Source organism: Symphalangus syndactylus, chromosome 18, assembly GCF_028878055.3.
Source record: "Symphalangus syndactylus isolate Jambi chromosome 18, NHGRI_mSymSyn1-v2.1_pri, whole genome shotgun sequence".
Classification (NCBI taxonomy): domain Eukaryota; kingdom Metazoa; phylum Chordata; class Mammalia; order Primates; family Hylobatidae; genus Symphalangus; species Symphalangus syndactylus.
Genome location: NC_072440.2, coordinates 36,387,450 through 36,405,741, shown reverse-complemented (window position 1 = coordinate 36,405,741; position 18,292 = coordinate 36,387,450).

The following is an 18,292-nucleotide window of genomic DNA, read 5'->3' as shown; positions in this document are numbered from 1 at the left end:
GCTTCTTTCACTCAATGCTTTGGTGATTCTTGTTGACGACATGTATTAGTTATTCATTTCCTTTAATTGCTGAGTAATACAATAGGTATTTGAATGTCGTTGTCTGCTAATTTCATCATCTCTGTGATTCCCAAATCTCTTTTTATTTACTGATTTTTTTTTCTTCCTGGAAATGGGTCACATATTCCTTCTTTTGTTGCCTGACTGGTAATTTCCGATTGGATCTCAGACATCGTAAATGTTGTCCATATGTATAATGCATTGTATTTACTTAGATAGACACTATTGGCCTTTTGCCCTGAAGGGAATTACAGTTCTGGCATAGCCATTTCATTCTTTCAAAGCCCGTTTTAAAGCCTTTTTAAGGACATGTATGTTGTAGTCTTTACACTAGGGCTAATTTAGCTCCCCCATTACATTACTGTTGTTTAGGGTCTCTACTTTAAGCTCCATGTATTCGGCAAGGTCTCTCCATTCTGGCTTGTGAGGCCTTGGATGAGTCCAAGCCTTGTGTAAGCCCTTGGAATTGTTTGGCTTATAGCTATCCAGAATATTTTCTTTTCCTGAAAATTGTTCTTCACCTGTCTATTTTACGCTCAGAGTGAACAACTTAGTATTTGGCTAAAGACTCCAAAGGTCCACAAATGCATGGAAATTTTTCTCTGCGTAGTTCCTTCGTCTTATTACTCTGTCCTGTAAGTTTCCACCATCTTAGCATCTGTCTCCTCTACTCACTGAGAGACCATCAGGTTCTCTTTGCATCCCACTTCCTTGGTCTAAAAATTGCTTAGAAGTAGAAATATGGGGCCGGGTGCGGTGGCTCACGCTTGTAATCCCAGCACTTTGGGAGGCCGAGGCGGGCAGATCACGAGGTCAGGATATCGAGACCATGGTGAAACCCCGTCTCTACTAAAAATACAAAAAATTAGCCGGGCATGGTGGCGGGCGCCTGTAGTCCCAGCTACTTGGAGAGGCTGAGGCAGGAGAATGGCGTGAACCCGGGAGGTGGAGCTTGCAGTGAGCCGAGATTGCGCCGCTGCACTCCAGCCTGGGTGACAGAGCGAGACTCCGTCTCAAAAAAAAAATAAATAAATAAAAAGAAGTAGAAATATGGGGTAATCAAAAGAATCATTTCAGTTTTTTCTCTTTCTTTTAGGGATTTTAGTTAAGTAGTACTTATAGTTTAATGGCTGCAAAGAGTGATTTCATACGCATTTGCCCAGTTTTCTAATTGTTTATGGTGAGAGACACCCCTCCTGACCTGTGACAGAAGTACTTTATGATGTTTTTTGATAAGCAGAATTTCTTATTTTTAATATAGTTGATATCGCTCCTTTTCTTCATGATTTTTGCTTCCTATGTCATGTATAAGATACTCTATTTTCTTCTAAAGGTTTTAAAGTTTTGTCTTTCATATGTATGTGCCTATCACTCTAATATTGATTTCTATGTGAGGTATCAATTCCTTATGTTTTCCCTATAGATTACCATTTATCCTACCACTATTTCTTGAACAGTCAATCCTTTACTTGCTATTCTGCGATGCTGGCTTGGCTATGTATCAGATTTCTACGTGTGCATGTGACTATTTCTTAACTTACCAGTCTATTGCATTTGTTTCTTTATCTACTAATCTATCCTATTCCTTCGCCACATTGATTTAATTACTGAATTTTATATTGAAGTCTTGAGTCATGTAGGGGAAGTCCTTTTGTTTTCTTTCATCAGTGTCTTAGAAATGCTTTAATCTTTATTCTTCCACATTTTAGAATTACTATCAAATTCCATAAAATATAGTGTTGAAATCCCATTTGGAATTGCATTTTGGGTACATTGCTTTTTTTTAAACTAATTTTTATATCAATAAACATGTTATGTTTTGCCATATATCTAACTCTTCTGTAATATATTTTTTTCACAGTTACATACAGGTCTTGCACATTTTTTTTGATTATTCCTGGATAGTATATCTCTTTATTGATTCCGATAAATTTCAAATAGAAACCATTAGAAGTATTTATTTAGCAGGCAATATGATACTGTGTGCTCTCATGGGTAAATATCTTAAAAAGAGCAGTCTTTTGATCTTCATGTTGGCAAGTAAACTGAGCATGTTAGATAAAATACATGCACTAAGTATTTGAGTATAGTGTATCATCGTTACATTTTCGGGGTTGATGAAAGTAATTCAGAGTCAAGATGCTTATTTAGATTTATGCCATAGACATTGACAATAAATTAGCTAAAATATATCTAGTTATTTATTTAGCAGATGATATGTATATATTTGAAAAACAGGAGAGAAAAAGTTCTACCAAATTCTATAAATAAGTAATGGCTGTAAATACTTACTCCATCCTGTTTTTAAATTTTATGTGAAGACTTTAGACCCAGTTCTAACCCTACTTGTGATCGGATACTTTATGACTCTCTCAGTTCTTAGAAAGGTGTGTGAATGCATGGTCAATAAGCTATGCAGAATAAAAAGTGGACCCATGATTTAAAGTCATTTAAATTTGCATAGCAGTAATTATCTTCATGAAGGATAGTTAACTCCTCTTGTTGAATTTAACCCTTTACCATTACGTACTGTCCTTCTTTGTTTTTTTTTTTTTTATTTTTGTTGGTTTAAAGTCTGTTTGTCAGAAACTAGAATTGTAACCCCTGCTTTTTTCTGTTTTCCGTTTTCTTGGTAGATTTTCCTCCATCCCTTTATTTTGAGCCTATGTGTGTCACTGCTTATGAGATGGGTCTCTTGAAGACAGCGTACTAGTGGGTCTTGTTTCTTTATCCAGCTTGCCACCCTGTGTTTTTTAATTGGGGATTTAGCTCATTTACATTTAAAGTTAGTATTGACATGTTTGGATTTGATCTTGTTATCATTATGTTGGCTGGTTATTTTGCAGATTTTCCTGTGTGCTTGCTTTGTAGTGTCACTGGTCTGTGTACTTCAATGTGTTTTTGTAGTGGCTGGTAACAGTCTTTCCTTTTCATATTTAATGCTTCCTGCAGGAGCTCTTTTAAAGCAGGTTGGTTGGTAACAAATTCCCTCAGCACTTGCTTGTCTGAAAGGATTTTATTTCTCCTTTGCTTCTAATTTGGCCAGACTTGAAATTCTGGGTTGGAATTTGTTTTCTTTTAGAATGTTGAATATTGGGCCCCAATCTCTTCTGGCTTTTAAAGTTTCTGCTGAGAGGTCTGGTACTAGTCTGATAGGCTTACCTTTGTAGGTGACCTGTTCTTTCTCTCTGGCTGCCCTTAACATTTTTTTCTTTTGTTTTGATTTTGGAGAATCTGATGATTATTACTCTTGGGGATTATCTTCCTATGGAGTATCTTACTGGGGTTCTCTGCATTTCCTGAATTTGAATGTTGGCCTGTCTATCTAGGTCAGGGAAGTTCTCATGGGTGACATCTTGAAATATGTTTTCCAAATTGGTTCCCTTCTCCCCATCTCTTTCAGGTACACAAATCAATCATAGATTTGGTCTCTTTACATAATCCCACATTTCTCAGAGGGTTTGTTCATTCCTTTTTATTCTTTTACGTATTTTTGTCTGCCTATTTCAAAAAGAGTCTTCAAGCTCTGAGATTCTTTCCTCTGCTTGGTCTATTCTGCTATTAGTGCTTGTGATTGCATTATGGAATTCTTGTATTGTGTTTTTCAGCTCTATCAGTTTAGTAACATTCTTCTCTATACTGGCTGTTTTGTCTGTCAGCTCCTGAAATGTTGTATCATGATTTCTAGCCTTGCATTGTGTTACAATGTGCTCCTTTAGCTCAGTGAAGTTGGGGGATTTTATCCATATTCTGAATTCTATTTCTATAATTTCAGCTATATCAATCTCAGCCCAGTTCCAAACCCATGATGGAGAGTTGATGTGGTCATGTGGAGGAAAGAGGGCACTCTGGCTTTTTGAGTTTTCAGTGTTCTTGCACTGATTCTTCCTCATCTTTGTGGACTTATTTACCTCCAATCTTTGAGGTTGCTGACCTTTGGATGGTTTTTTGTTTGTTTGGTTGGTTGGTTTTTTATTTTACCAGTCTGGCTGCTTTTCCATAAGGCTGCTGCAGTTTTCTCAGGGCCTGCTCCAGTCCCTAGTCACTTTAGATTTTCCAGTACCTAAAGGTATTGCCAGCTGTATTAGTCCATGTTCATGCTGCTGATAAAGACATACCTGAGACTGGACAATTTACAAAAGAAAGAGATTTATTGGACTAAAAGTTCCACATGGCTGGGAAGGCCTCACAATCACAGTGGAAGGCAAGGAGAAGCAAGTCACATCTTATGTGAATGATGGCAGGCAAAGAGCTTTTGCGTAGAACTGTTTTTAAAAACCATCAGATTTTGTGAGACCCATTCACTATCACGAGAACAGCATGGGAAAGACCCACCCCCAGGATTCAACCATCTCCCACCAAGTCTTTCCCACAACATGTGGAAATTATGGGAGCTACACGATGAGATTTGAGTGGGGACACGGAGCCAAACCATATCACCAGTGAAGGCTGCAAAACAGCAAAGAAGGCAGCCTGCTCCTTCCTCTGAGAGCTCTGTCCCAGGGAGGTATAGACTTGTTGCCAGCTGGAATGCACCTGTAGGAGGTGGCTGGAGACCCTGCTTGGGAGGTTTCACCCAGTCAGGGGAAACAGGATTGGAAATCTGCTTAAAGAAGCAGTCCGGCCACACTTTCATAGAGTAGCTGTGCTGTACTAGGGGATTCCTTCTGCCCCCAGTCAGTTTGGATTCTCCAAAGTTAGCTGGCTCAAATAGCTGAGTTGCCCAAACAGCAAAGATGGTGGCCCATCCCTCCCTCTGGGAACTCTGTCCAGGGAGAATTCAAATTTCTATTGGCCTGAGAACACCAGCAGGGTTGGCCAGAGGCCCTAGTCGGGAGGTTCCACCCAGTGTGGAGGAACAGATTGGGGACTCACTTAAATAAGCAGTCTGGCCACGTTTTGGTACAGCAACTGATCCCTTCCATCCCCAGTCAGTTTGGACTCTCCAAAGCCTGCAGGCTGGAATAGCTGAGTGGTCCAAACAACAAAAAAGGCGGTCCACCCCTTTCCTCAGGAACTCTGTCCCAGGTAGGGGTGACACTCTTGCTGGTGGTTGGCTGGAATTCCAAGCCAGTGGGTCTTATCCTGTGAGGTGCTGTGGAAGTGGGGCCAGCAGACCATCGCTGCTTAGCCTCCTGGATTCAGCATCCTTCCTAGAAGTATGTACAGAGGTCCAACTTCCCACCTTGCCAGAAATGCAGTCACTTTTGCCAGGAAGACTGGAGCCAAGTATGTAAAGCTCCTGGGTCTCTGCATGTGCCTAAGCATCTGCTCTGCTGAGACTCTACACAGTTCTTCTGTTTCTCAAACTGAAGGCCCTGGTGGAGTGGATTCATGAGAGGATCTCCTGACCTGAGGGTTGCAAAGATCCATGGGAGCAGCGTGGCTTTCCTGACTTGTACATTCACTTACCTCTTCCCCGGGTTGGGGGAGGTTCCCCTGGCTCCATGTCACTCCCTGGTGAGCCATCATCCTGTCTTGCTTTTCTTTATTCTCCATGGGTCGATTTTTTTCCTTGATTAGTCCCATTGCAAGTACCTGGATGTTTCAGTTGATGGTGCTGTATTTATTCACCCCTTTTGTTCCTCACCATGAGAGCTACATACCGTTGCTGCTTCTAGTTGGGCATCTTGGCCCAAATCCAATGTCTATTAATACATGCATATAATATACTTAAGAAAAAAATTATTATAAAATATGTGTATATTCATTTTGCAAAAGTAATGCCATATTATTTTCCAAACTAGTTAAACTAATTTACAATTCTGCCACAACTCACCATTGTTACTAATTCACCTTTTCATTATTTTACTGTCCATCCATTTATAAATGACTTCTATTAATTTATATTTAAAAGGTAGAGCTGAGGGAGGCTAAGGCAGGAGAATCGCTTGAACCCAGGAGGCAGAGGTTGCAGTAAGCTGAGATTGTACAATTGTACTCCAGCCTGGTGACAGAGTGTGACTCTGTCTCAAAAAAAAAAAAAAAAAATAGAGCTGAAAAAGAGCAAGTTCCATTTCCTAGTGGAATATAATAATTTGGAGCAGGAATATTCTTCCTTTGAAACAACTATTCAAGCCAGAAATTTTACAAAAATTATACACATAAAAGTAGGACTAGACAAATTTAAATTCTAGAGAAGGGAGAAAGTTTCAGAGGTTATGAAGTTGTCCATATGGGTATTAGCCAACCTTGGGTTTAGGGTAAACACTACAAATAAGCCCAAGCTTTAGTTTTGAGTATTCTTGTTGCCGTTCAGTTTTGCTAATATTTGATCATAACTATATTTTCAAATTTTTGAGTGTAATGAAATGCCTTTAGTTTGCCTCTTCTGATCTTTAATAAGATGAATTATCTTTTCATATATTTATTTGACATTTGCATTTCCTCTTCAATGAAAATCTGTCCATATTTTTGCTATACTCTCTATTAGATTGTCTTTTCTCATTTATTCATAGAAATTCTTTGTACATGATATAAAGTATTATTTTTTATATATATGCAACATATACAAAAAGTGCAAGCTCCAGTTTGTGGACTATATTTTCACTTATTTTGAGATGTCTCTTGAGGAATGGAGTCTTATTTCTAACGTAGTTATATTTAACAATCTTTTCCTTTATGGTTAATCCTTTTTGTGGTTCATCATTGTGTTTCTATATGTTTGATATGGATTTGTTTGATCAGGTAAGAACATTTACATTTATTCCTCAGTTTTGAAGGGCTTATATCATATATGTTTTTCAGAAATTGGCTATCAGATAGAAGCTTTCAATGCATATATTTAAATAATTTTAATTTGTTACCAAGGTAAATTATGTTAACACATTGAAAAATATTAAACCAAGAGTATGTGTGTATATATATATATATTATGTGTATATATATATATATAATGTGTATATATACATATAATGTGTATATATATATATAATGTGTATATATATACATCATATATATATATATATATTTTTTTTTGACATGGAGTCTTGCTCTGTCGCCAGGCTGGATTACAGAGGCATGATCTCAGCTCACTGCAACCTCTGCCTCCCGGGTTCAAGTGATTCTCCTGCCTTAGCCTCCCAAGTAGCTGGGACTACAGGCGCACACAACCATGCCCAGCTAATTTTTGTAATTTTAGTAGAGATGGGGTTTCACCGTGTCAGCCAGGATGGTCTTGATCTCTTGACCTCGTGATCCACCTGATTATATTTCTTGTATAATCCCAACTTGAGCAAGAGCCAATACTTTTATAAACAACTGATTTTGGTTTTCTAATATTTTATTTATGATTTTTGCATGTATAGTTAACTCTGAGATTCTTCTGTAATTATCTCTCATTTGGTCCTTTCTAAGTTTTTTTTTATGTCACTGTTATTGTGGGCACATAAGATGAATTGTATAGTTTTTTTCCTCCTTTTCTACTGCCTGAAATATTTTGTGTAAGTTTGGAATTAATTATATAGTAGGTCCACTGACACTATGTGGGCTTTTTTTGAGCATATTTAACTATTCATTTTATTGCTTATTACAAGATTATTCAGCTTTTCTACTTCTACTTAAATCATTTTGTTAAGTTATATTGTTTTAAAAATATTTACAAATTTTTAATGTTAAAAAATATTAAAAAAAATTTTAAAACATTCTAAATGTTTTTACATTTAAGTTTTAAAAGCTGAGCTATAATTTTTATAATTCTCTTATTTTAAAATTTGATTTTTCTTATAAGAAACTTAACTGGAGTTTCTTCATGTGTTTTTTGGCTGCATAAATGTCTTCTTTTGAGAAGTGTCTGTTCATGTCCTCTGCCCACTTTTTGATGGGGTTGTTTGTTTTTTTCTTGTAAATTTGTTTGAGTTCATTGTAGATTCTGGATATTAGCCCTTTGTCAGATGAGTAGGTTGCAAAAATTTTCTCCCATTGTGTAGGTTGCCTGTTCACTCTGATGATAGTTTCTTTTGCTGTGCAGAAGCTCTTTAGTTTAATGAGATCCCATTTGTCGATTTTGGCTTTTGTTGCCATTGCTTTTGGTGTTTTAGACATGAAGTCCTTGCCCACGCCTATGTCCTGAATGGTATTGCCTAGGTTTTCTTGTAGGATTTTAATGGTTTTAGGTCTAACATATAAGTCTTTATCACTGGCCATCAGAGAAATGCAAATCAAAACCACAGTGAGATACCATCTCACACCAGTTAGAATGGCCATCATTAAAAAATCAGGAAACAACAGGTGCTGGAGAGGATGTGGAGAAATAGGAACACTTTTACACTGTTGGTGGGACTGTAAACTAGTTCAACCATTGTGGAAGTCAGTGTGGCGATTCCTCAGGGATCTCGAACTAGAAATACCATTTGACCCAGCCATCCCATTACTGGGTATATACCCAAAGGACTATAAATCATGCTGCTATAAAGACACATGCACACGTATGTTTATTGCGGCACTATTCACAATAGCAAAGAGTTGGAACCAACCCAAATGTCCAACAACGATAGACTGGATTAAGAAAATGTGGCACATATACACCATGGAATACTATGCAGCCATAAAAAATGATGAGTTCGTGTCCTTTGTAGGGACATGGATGAAACTGGAAAACATCATTCTCAGTAAATTATCGCAAGGACAAAAAACCAAACACCGCATGTTCTCACTCATAGGTGGGAATTGAACAATGAGAACTCATGGACACAGGAAGGGGAACATCACGCTCCTGGGACTGTTGTGGGGTGGGGGGAGGGGGGGAGGGACAGCATTAGGAGATACACCTAATGCTAAATGACGAATTAATGGGTGCAGGAAATCAACATGGCACATGGATACATATGTAACAAACCTGCACATTGTGCACATGTACCCTAAAACCCTAAAGTATAATAAAAAAAAAAAAAAAAGAAACTTAACTGGAGTTGAATCAGAGAATGTAATTTGATTACATCTGACAGATTTTGTAATTTGCTATCATGCTTTATGGGAGTAATATTTTAATAGTTCCCTGCCCCTAGACTATAGTCTCCACTTGTTAGATGCAGTGTCAAGTAGATGTCAATAAGAACAACTTTTCAGTATATCGCTCAACTGTTCTATACCTATATATTTTTATGTGGTTTGTTAATTACTGAGAGAAGTATGATTATGTTTTTTAATATCATAACTATCTTAGTCAGCTTGGGATGCCATAACAAAATACCATAAACTAGGTGGCTTGACCAACAGACATCCATTTCTCACAGCTCTTGAAGCTGAGAAGTACAAGATCAAAGTGCTGGCAGATTTGGTGTCTGGTGAGGCCCTCTTCTTGCTTGTTGATGGCTATCTCTTGCTGTTTTCTCACATGTCAGGGAGAGAGAGAGACAGAGAGAGAGGGTGCTGTGGTCCCTTTTTTTTTTTTATTATACTTTTAAGTTTTAGGGTACATGTGCACAATGTGCAGGTTAGTTACATATGTATACATGTGCCATGTTGGTGTGCTGAACCCAGTAACTCATCATTTAACATTAGGTATATCTCCTAATGCTATCCCTCCCCCCTCCCCCCACCCCCACAACAGGCCCCGGTGTGTGATGTTCCCTTTCCTGTGTCCATGTGTTCTCATTGTTCAATTCCCACCTATGAGTGAGAACATGCAGTGTTTGGTTTTTTTGTCCTTGCGATAGTTTGCTGAGAATGATGGTTTCCAGCTTCATCCATGTCCCTACAAAGGACATGAACTCATCATTTTTTATGGCTGCATAGTATTCCATGGTGTATATGTGCCACATTTTCTTAATCCAGTCTATGATTGTTGGACATTTGGGTTGGTTCCAAGTCTTTGCTATTGTGAATAGTGCCACAATAAACATACGTGTGCATGTGTCTTTATAGCAGCATGATTTATAATCCTTTGGGTATGTACCCAGTAATGGGATGGCTGGGTCAAATGGTATTTCTAGTTCTAGATCCCTGAGGAATCGCCACACTGACTTCCACAATGGTTGAACTAGTTTACAGTCCCACCAACAGTATAAAAGTGTTCCTATTTCTCCACATCCTCTCCAGCACCTGTTGTTTCCTGACTTTTTAATGATGGCCATTCTAACTGATGTGAGATGGTATCTCATTGTGCTTTTGATTTGCATTTCTCTGATGGCCAGTGATGATGAACATTTTTTCGTGTGTCTTTTGTCTGCATAAATGTCTTCTTTTGAGAAGTGTCTGTTCATGTCCTTCGCCCACTTTTTGATGGGGTTGTTTGTTTTTTTCTTGTAAATTTGAGTTCATTGTAGATTCTGGATGTTAGCCCTTTGTCAGATGAGTAGATTGCAAAAACGTTCTCCCATTCTGTAGGTTGCCTGTTCACTCTGATGGTAGTTTCTTTTGCTGTGCAGAAGCTCTTTAGTTTAATTAGATCCATTTGTCAATTTTGGCTTTTGTTGCCATTGCTTTTGGTGTTTTAGACATAAAGTCCTTGCCCATGCCTGTGTCCTGAATGGTATTGCCTAGGTTTTCTTCTAGGGTTTTTATGGTTTTAGGTCTAACATGTAAGTCTTTAATCCATCTTGAATTAATTTTTGTATAAGGTGTAAGGAAGGGATCCAGTTTCAGCTTTCTACATATGGCTAGCCAGTTTTCCCAGCACCATTTATTAAACAGGGAATCCTTTCCCCATTTCTTCTTTTTGTCAGGTTTGTCAAAGATCAGATGGTTGGAGATATGCAGCATTATTTCTGAGGGATCTGTTCTATTTCTTTGGTCTATATCTCTGTTGTGGTACCAGTACCATGCTGTTTTGGTTACTGTCACCTTGTAGTATAGTTTGAAGTCAGGTAGTGTGATGCCTCCAGCTTTGTTCTTTTGGCTTAGGATTGACTTGGCGATGGGGGCTCTTTTTTGGTTCCATATGAAGTTTAAAGTTGTTTTTTCCAATTCTGTGAAGAAAGTCATTGGTAGCTTCATGGGGATGGCATTGAATCTATAAATTACCTTGGGCAGTATGGCCACTTTCAGGATATTGATTCTTCCTACCCATGAGCATGGAATGTTCTTCCATTTGTTTGTATCCTCTTTTATTTCATTGAGCAGTGGTTTGTAGTTCTCCTTGAAGAGGTCCTTCACATCCCTTGTAAGTTGGATTCCTAGGTATTTTATTCTCTTTGAAGCAGTTGTGAGTGGGAGTTCACTTATGATTTGGCTCTCTGTTTGTCTGTTATTGGTGTATAAGAATGCTTGTGATTTTTACACATTGATTTTGTATCCTGAGACTTTGCTGATGTTGCCTATCAGCTTAAGGAGATTTTGGGCTGAGATGATGGGGTTTTCTAGATACACAATCATGTCATCTGCAAACAGGGACAATTTGACTTCCTCTTTTCCTAATTGTATACCCTTTATTTCCTTCTCCTGCCTGCTTGCCCTGGCCAGTCTCTTCTTATAAGGACACTAATCCCACCATGAAGCTCCACCCTAATGACTTCATCTAAACTTAATTACTTCCTGAAGACCTCCCTCCAAATATCATCACATGGAGGATTAGAGACTCATCATATACATTTTCGAGGAGGGGACAAAAACATTCAATCCATCATAACAATAGCTTATTGAGATTTAGTTTGTATACCATAAACGTCATTCATTTAAAGCATACAATACAATAATTTTTAGTTTTAGAGTTGTACAACCATCATAACAATTTTAGAACATTTTTATCACCCTGAAAAGAAACATCAAGCCTGTTAGTAGTCCCTCCCGATTTCCCCCTCCCCCTCCTTCCCTAACCACAGTACTAGGCAATCATTAATGTACTTTCTGTTTCTATAAATTTGCCTATTCTGGACATTTTATATAAGTGGAGTCATAAAACGTGGTGTTTTGTGTCTGGATTCTTTCACTTAGCATACTGTTTTCAATGCATTCATGTATAACATGTATCCATACTTCATTTTTTCTATGTCCAAATATTTTACTGTATGGATACACCACATTTGATTTATCCATTCATCAGTTGATGGACATTTGAGTGTTTCCCACTCCTTGGCTATTATAAATAATGCTGCCATAAATATTTACTTTTTATTTTTATTTTTTTATTGTTTTAATTTTTATTCTTTTTTTTTTGGATGGAGTCTCACTCTGTCGCAGGCTGGAGTGCAGTGGCGCTATCTCTGCTCACTGTAACTTCCATCTCCCTGGTTCGTGTGATTCTCCTGCCTCAGCCTCCTGAGCAGCTGGGATTACAGGCATGTGCCATGACGCCTGGCTATTTTTTGTATTTGTTGTAGAGATGGGCTTTCACCCTGTTGGCCAGGCTGGTCTCAAACTCCTGATCTCAAGTAATCCACCTGTCTCGGCCTCCCAAAGTGCTGGGATTACAGGCATGAGACACTGCACCTGGCCCATAAATATTTATATACATGTTTCTTCATGGGTTTCTCTTGGGCATATAGCTAGAAGTACAATTGCTGGTCATATGATAACTCTATGTTTAACCTCTTGAGGAACTGCTGGACTATTTTCCAAAGGAGTTGCATCACTTTCCTTTCCGACCAGCAGTGTGAGAATGTTCCAGTTTCTCCACATTCTCACTAATACTTACTGTATTTTTTATTCTAGCCATCCTAGTGGGTATAAAGTAGTATCTCACTGTGGTTTTAATTTGCAATTCCCTGGTGGCTAAGATTATTGTTTTTAAATTTCTGTTAATTTGTTATATATTTCAAAGCTCACTTCTTATGTGCATACCTCATTAGAATGCTCATATATTCCTGGTAAAATGAATATTGTATTATTATGTAGTAATACTATATTTCTGCCTAAATTCTGCATAAATATCTTATTGAACTACTGAAATAGTTGATAGTGATTATTTTATTAGTATTTCTTGAATTATTTTTAGTAGATATTTATTTTTATCATTCTAAGAAATCTTTATTTTTCTATAACTGCTTCATTTTCCTAATAACCTATTCTTATTACTGACCAATTATCCTTTTGATTTTCACTGAAATTACAAATTGTGCATTTTAAAAACATCATCCCTGCTTTTCAATCAAACCTTTCTAAATAATCAATATGTATGCCTTTTTTACATTCAGCCTGCTGATTATCATTCACTGTGGAATTATTTTCTATTTCTTCTCGCTATAAAAAATGACAGCCTGGATTGATCAATATATGAGACCATTATAGGCTAATTGATACCATAAATAGCAGTAACACACACAGCAAGATATATTTTTTGGCCACATGAAGCATGTTGCATTTGTTCCTAGACAAGCAGTTCTTTGATTTATGACTATCCCAGGTAAGAAAAATATACATAGAAGTATAGAAGAGTAGACCTATTCACTCTGAGGCCTGTGAACTCCAAAGAAACAGTCAGAGTGCAGTCAAGATTCAAGAGCAGGCAAAATAGACTTTGCTTCTCCATTAAGAGGAAAGCAGCCACTTCTCTGTATATTAAAACTGCTGTCAGCTGCAGGTGACAGCTAATGTAGCAATAACACAAGGCATAAGTGAATGGATTAGGCTCACAGCCTTAGGGAAGATACATGACCACTCCAGTCTTAAGTAAGTTGAAGATCTTTCTGGGCCTTAGAAAATGCATGGGACTTGGAGGTCATTAACAAAGCAGAGGCCTGTGAGAGACTCTGCTGAACGTGAGGATGAGGCAGCTCAGACCTCATCCTGTGGTTGCATGGGACTCAGCAAAGGCATAGGGTGTAGTTCAGATAAGTTTGACCAATTCCTGTGCAGGCTTGGCTGATGCAAAACTATCAATTATAAAGAAACTAATTCTTATGTATATAGGCTCTTGATGCTTTGGAGAGGACATTATTTGTTGCTTTTACTTTTCAAAATTTTGTAGCTCCAACTGTCCCACAGAGAAAACTAGATGCTTTAATTCACTGGTGCTAGATTGGCAATGCTCATTGGTTACCCTAAACTCAATTTTTCACTTAGGGTCTAGGAATGTACTAACTTGGCATACATGTAGCTTGCTCTACAGACCCAAGAGACACTGCCTCCTACTACATTATGTCGTCTCAAGTTGGCTCAAAACTTGCTAATTGTCTGAAGAATGATGAGGTTCATAAATCTGAAAAGGAGAGCTTTGTTTCTCATACAGGTTTGCAGCCTATAGGGTGGTTGTTCTGTTTCTTTTTTTTTGGGGGGGGGCATCAATCCATAGATTTATTTATTTATTATTTTTTCTTTTTTGTTTTTCTGGATTTTTTTAAAATTATACTTTAAGTTCTAGGGTACATGTGCACAATGTGCAGATTTGTTACATAGGTATACATGTGCCATGCTGGTTTGCTGCACCCATCAATCAAACCGTCATCTACATTAGGTATTTCTCGTAATGCTATCCCTCCCCCATCACCCCCTCTCCACGACAGGCCCCAGTGTGTGATGTTCCCCGCTCTGTGTCCATGTGTTCTCATTGTTCAACTCCCACCTGTGAGTGAGAACATGTGGTGTTTGCTTTTCTGTCCTTGTGACAGTTTGACCAGAATGATATTTTCCAGCTTTATCCATGTCCCTGCAAAGGACATGAACTCATCCCTTTTTATAGCTGCAGAGTATTCCATGGTGTATATGTGCCACATTTTCTTAATCCAGTCTATCATTGATGGACATTTGGGTTGGTTCCGAGTCTTTGCTATTGTGAATAGTATTGCAGTAAACATATGTGTGCATGTATCTTTATAGTAGCATGATTTACAATCCTTTAGGTATATACCCAGTAATGGGATCGCTGGGTCAAACGGTATTTCTGGTTCTAGATCTTTGAGGAATCACCACACTGTCTTCCACAATGGTTGAACTAATTTACACTCAGGATGGTCATTCTGTCAGGCTGGGAAATTATAGCCTCTGACCAGCAGCTGGAAACAGACACTTTGAAGAAGGGGCAAAGGAAACAGGAATTTATGCTGAGTAGGGCGGCCAAATATTCATATTTAGTAAGCTACAGGAGAAGTCATCAATATTTATGAAAGGAGAAACAGGTGTATATATGCAATTGAGTTTCATGCCCCTTTATATGTCACATGTACAAAAAATGGCATCATTGGCATCATCCATGGGTACAGTTTTTGGCCCTTTGAGGTCAAAAGCTGAAGCAGAGGAGAGGAAAACTCTCACTGCACATCCTCTGTAGACTGGTCAGAACCCCTCCGTGGTTGGAGGTCTCCTATCAGGAAGGAATGCTGGTTGGTTGTTGTATCAAAACTGCAAAAGGGAGGGTCAGGGTCAGGTGGTTGGTTTATATCAGTGGTGGATTCTTTCAAAAGGGCTGGTTTCCGTTTAGCCCTTAGAGCAGGAAGCCTAGTGACAGTTAGGGAGGGGATATAACAAGGCAAGGTATGTCTGGTTTCCCATGCTGTTATGACTAGAAATTCAGCTTCCAAAGTTTCTCTGGGGTCCCCTTGGCCAAGAGAAGGTCCATTCAGTTGGTTGGGCGGCTTTGGATTTTGTTTTTATTTCTCATAATTATACTCTAGTGAGAGAACGTCCTTATGAAGCAGCTTTCTCAGGATGGAGCACTTCCACAGCAAGAGACAATGGAGCAGCCACTGTAGCCCAGAACTGCTCAAGAGTGACATGGCTGTGTCACTAGGGAACGTCCACGCTCAACTCACAGGACCCAAAGGCAAGGTGGAAGTTAAAACTTTTAAAGTCTATTGTCTACAGAAAAACAGTACCTTAAATTAGACCCAGTATGGGGCCACTACTTTGGCAAATATCTAACTTTGCCTTAAGTCTGCAATGTCTCAGATTCCATGCTCTGAGAAAAGCGTGTATGAATTTCTTCTCCATGTGTGTTAAATGCATAGTGCCCAAATTAACTTCTTGCTAAGAGATTTCTCCCCGTAGATTTTAGGATCACAGATAATAGATTCTGAAAAAGGGACAGAGATTTATTGGCATCCTGGGGAAACTGAAACCAGATTTTCTTTGTTGATCCGCGCCACTGACAAACTCACTGAGTCTCTGCTTTAGTCTGGCAACACTTAGTAGTGGCAGTACTTAGAACATAATCCGGGGATAACTGCCTTTGGGCGGGGGTAGAGAGTCAGTGCTCTCATTATCTTGCATTTATGTACTTGAAATCATGCGGTCATGACAAGCTGCTACAAAACTAATACACTTCTTGAGAGCTGACCTTAAAGTAACTACACACAGAATGATGAGAATCAGCCCAGGTTACTGTTGCTGAAAGAGCACTGAGAACCCCTCTGAAATGTGACTGGGCAAAACAAGTTGGGAAGGAATAATTTTGAACTTCAACTTTTTTGAATTTTAAATTACAAGAGAAAGTTAATTTGCTTTCGGATCATACTTCCCTTGGACTTCATACAACACAGTTTACCTTTAATTTAAAAGAAGATTTAATTTTTAGACTTGATTTTATCTCTGGGAGTTAGATACATAGAGGAGGTTTACATCCAAATTTAGGACATTTCTATTTTGACGTCTTTTTTAACTTGAATATATTAATGTTGAAATTTAGTCTCATTAGATCTCTTGGCTCTACTGGACAACATGGCTAGACATAATTTGAAATGAGAAGTGAATAGTGAATACATATTTAGCCTTGAGTTAAGAATGGCTTGGGACTGATTTAATTAATGTCTTATGCTTTCCAAGGCATTGCCTATTAGGTTCCTGAAGAATATTCCACTGGGGCAGTGGTTGGTATTGGTGGTATATAGCATCACAATGGGTATGTGGTGTGAGGACAGGAAGCTGACCTACTAGAAACTGATATCCTTCACCGGTGGGAGACAGATGGATGTCTAGTTGACTAAAAGCTTAATGGTTAAGCCCAATGGGTTATTAGAACAAAAATTGGAGGAATGGCTTTTGGGGAATTTTCATTGCCCTATTTTTTTCCCTCATGGTGAAAAGGGTCCTATTAGTGCAGCACTTCAACCTCTATCACCTTATGCATTTTCCCCTGAGTAGGAGGGAGTAATGGCATGTCTGGTGATGCCGGAAAGGAAAAAATAGGCTTGCATAGCTGAGGCCCTCATCCTTCTTTGGGAAACTAGGTGGCTGCAGGGAGTAAGGTTCTCTTCTACTACTCTGACTCGGGAATGTCTATAACTGATAAGTGTGCCAGTCTTCTGCTTGTCCCTTTAGAAAACTATTTACCCTTCTTAACCCTGGTTTCTGCTTCAGGAGGCTAAGTGTTGGGGTCCATAACAGGCAACCTTTATCGCTGACTTCCAGTTGGGTTCAGTGAAAGGGAGGCCTTGACAGGAGATCAGAAAGGAGAGTGAGGTCAAGGTATTTATTCCTTTAGATCTCTCCTCATTAGGTTGCCATGAACTGCATGTATCCCTTGAGTGAGGCTTTGCTTGAGGTAGTTCCTTCAGTAGGCAACTCTCTCCTGGATTTTAGTTCCTACGTACTCTCCTCCCTCTTCAGTCCTAGGGGCAATACAGCTCCATTCTTTCTTGTTCCTTACTATTGTCTTTTATCCCTTGTTGGTTTATCCACATTCAGATCACATCTATTGAAAACCCCTTTGATGGATCTTGATGGATAAAGCAATTTATTCTAATTCTAAAACTCAGTACTAGAAAGTCTACTTGGCTGTATATCAGGCTATGTACTCTAGCCTAAATTTTGCAAGTAACAAAGGAGAGATTTTGACCTCGTTATGTTGACTTTTGTCTTATTTTTGAGTTAGTACAGATGAGAAGAAGGGGCCTAAAAAGCCCAAGTCAAGAGAAAAAGAAAGTATATGGAATGCCTTTTGTTTTTAAGTATATTTTAAACTACATTAGTTTGCTCTTAGTTTTGTGCCCCCCTTTTTAAGGGGTATGTGTATGTGTGCTATGGTTTGGATATGGTTCTTCCCTACCAAAGCTCGTGTTGAAATTTTATCCTTGGTGTGGTAGTATTGGGAGATGTGGCCTCGTGAGAGGTGCTTGGGTTTTGGGGACGGATTCCCTCATGAATATCTTGGTGCTGTTCTTGGTAGTGAATGAGTTATCACCCTTCCAAGTCTGGAGTAGTCCTCATGAGAGTGAGTTGTTATAAAGCCAGGATGCCCCTCAGGTTTCCCCCTCTTTCATGTGTTCACTTCCCCTTCGACTTACTGAACTATGTTGTGATGCAGCAAGAAAGCCCTCACCAGAAGCCAAGGCCGTATCATTGTATTTCTCAGCCTGTAGAACCACAGATGAAATACATCTTTTTAAAAAAATAAGTTGCCCAGTTTCAGGTACTGCTTTACAGC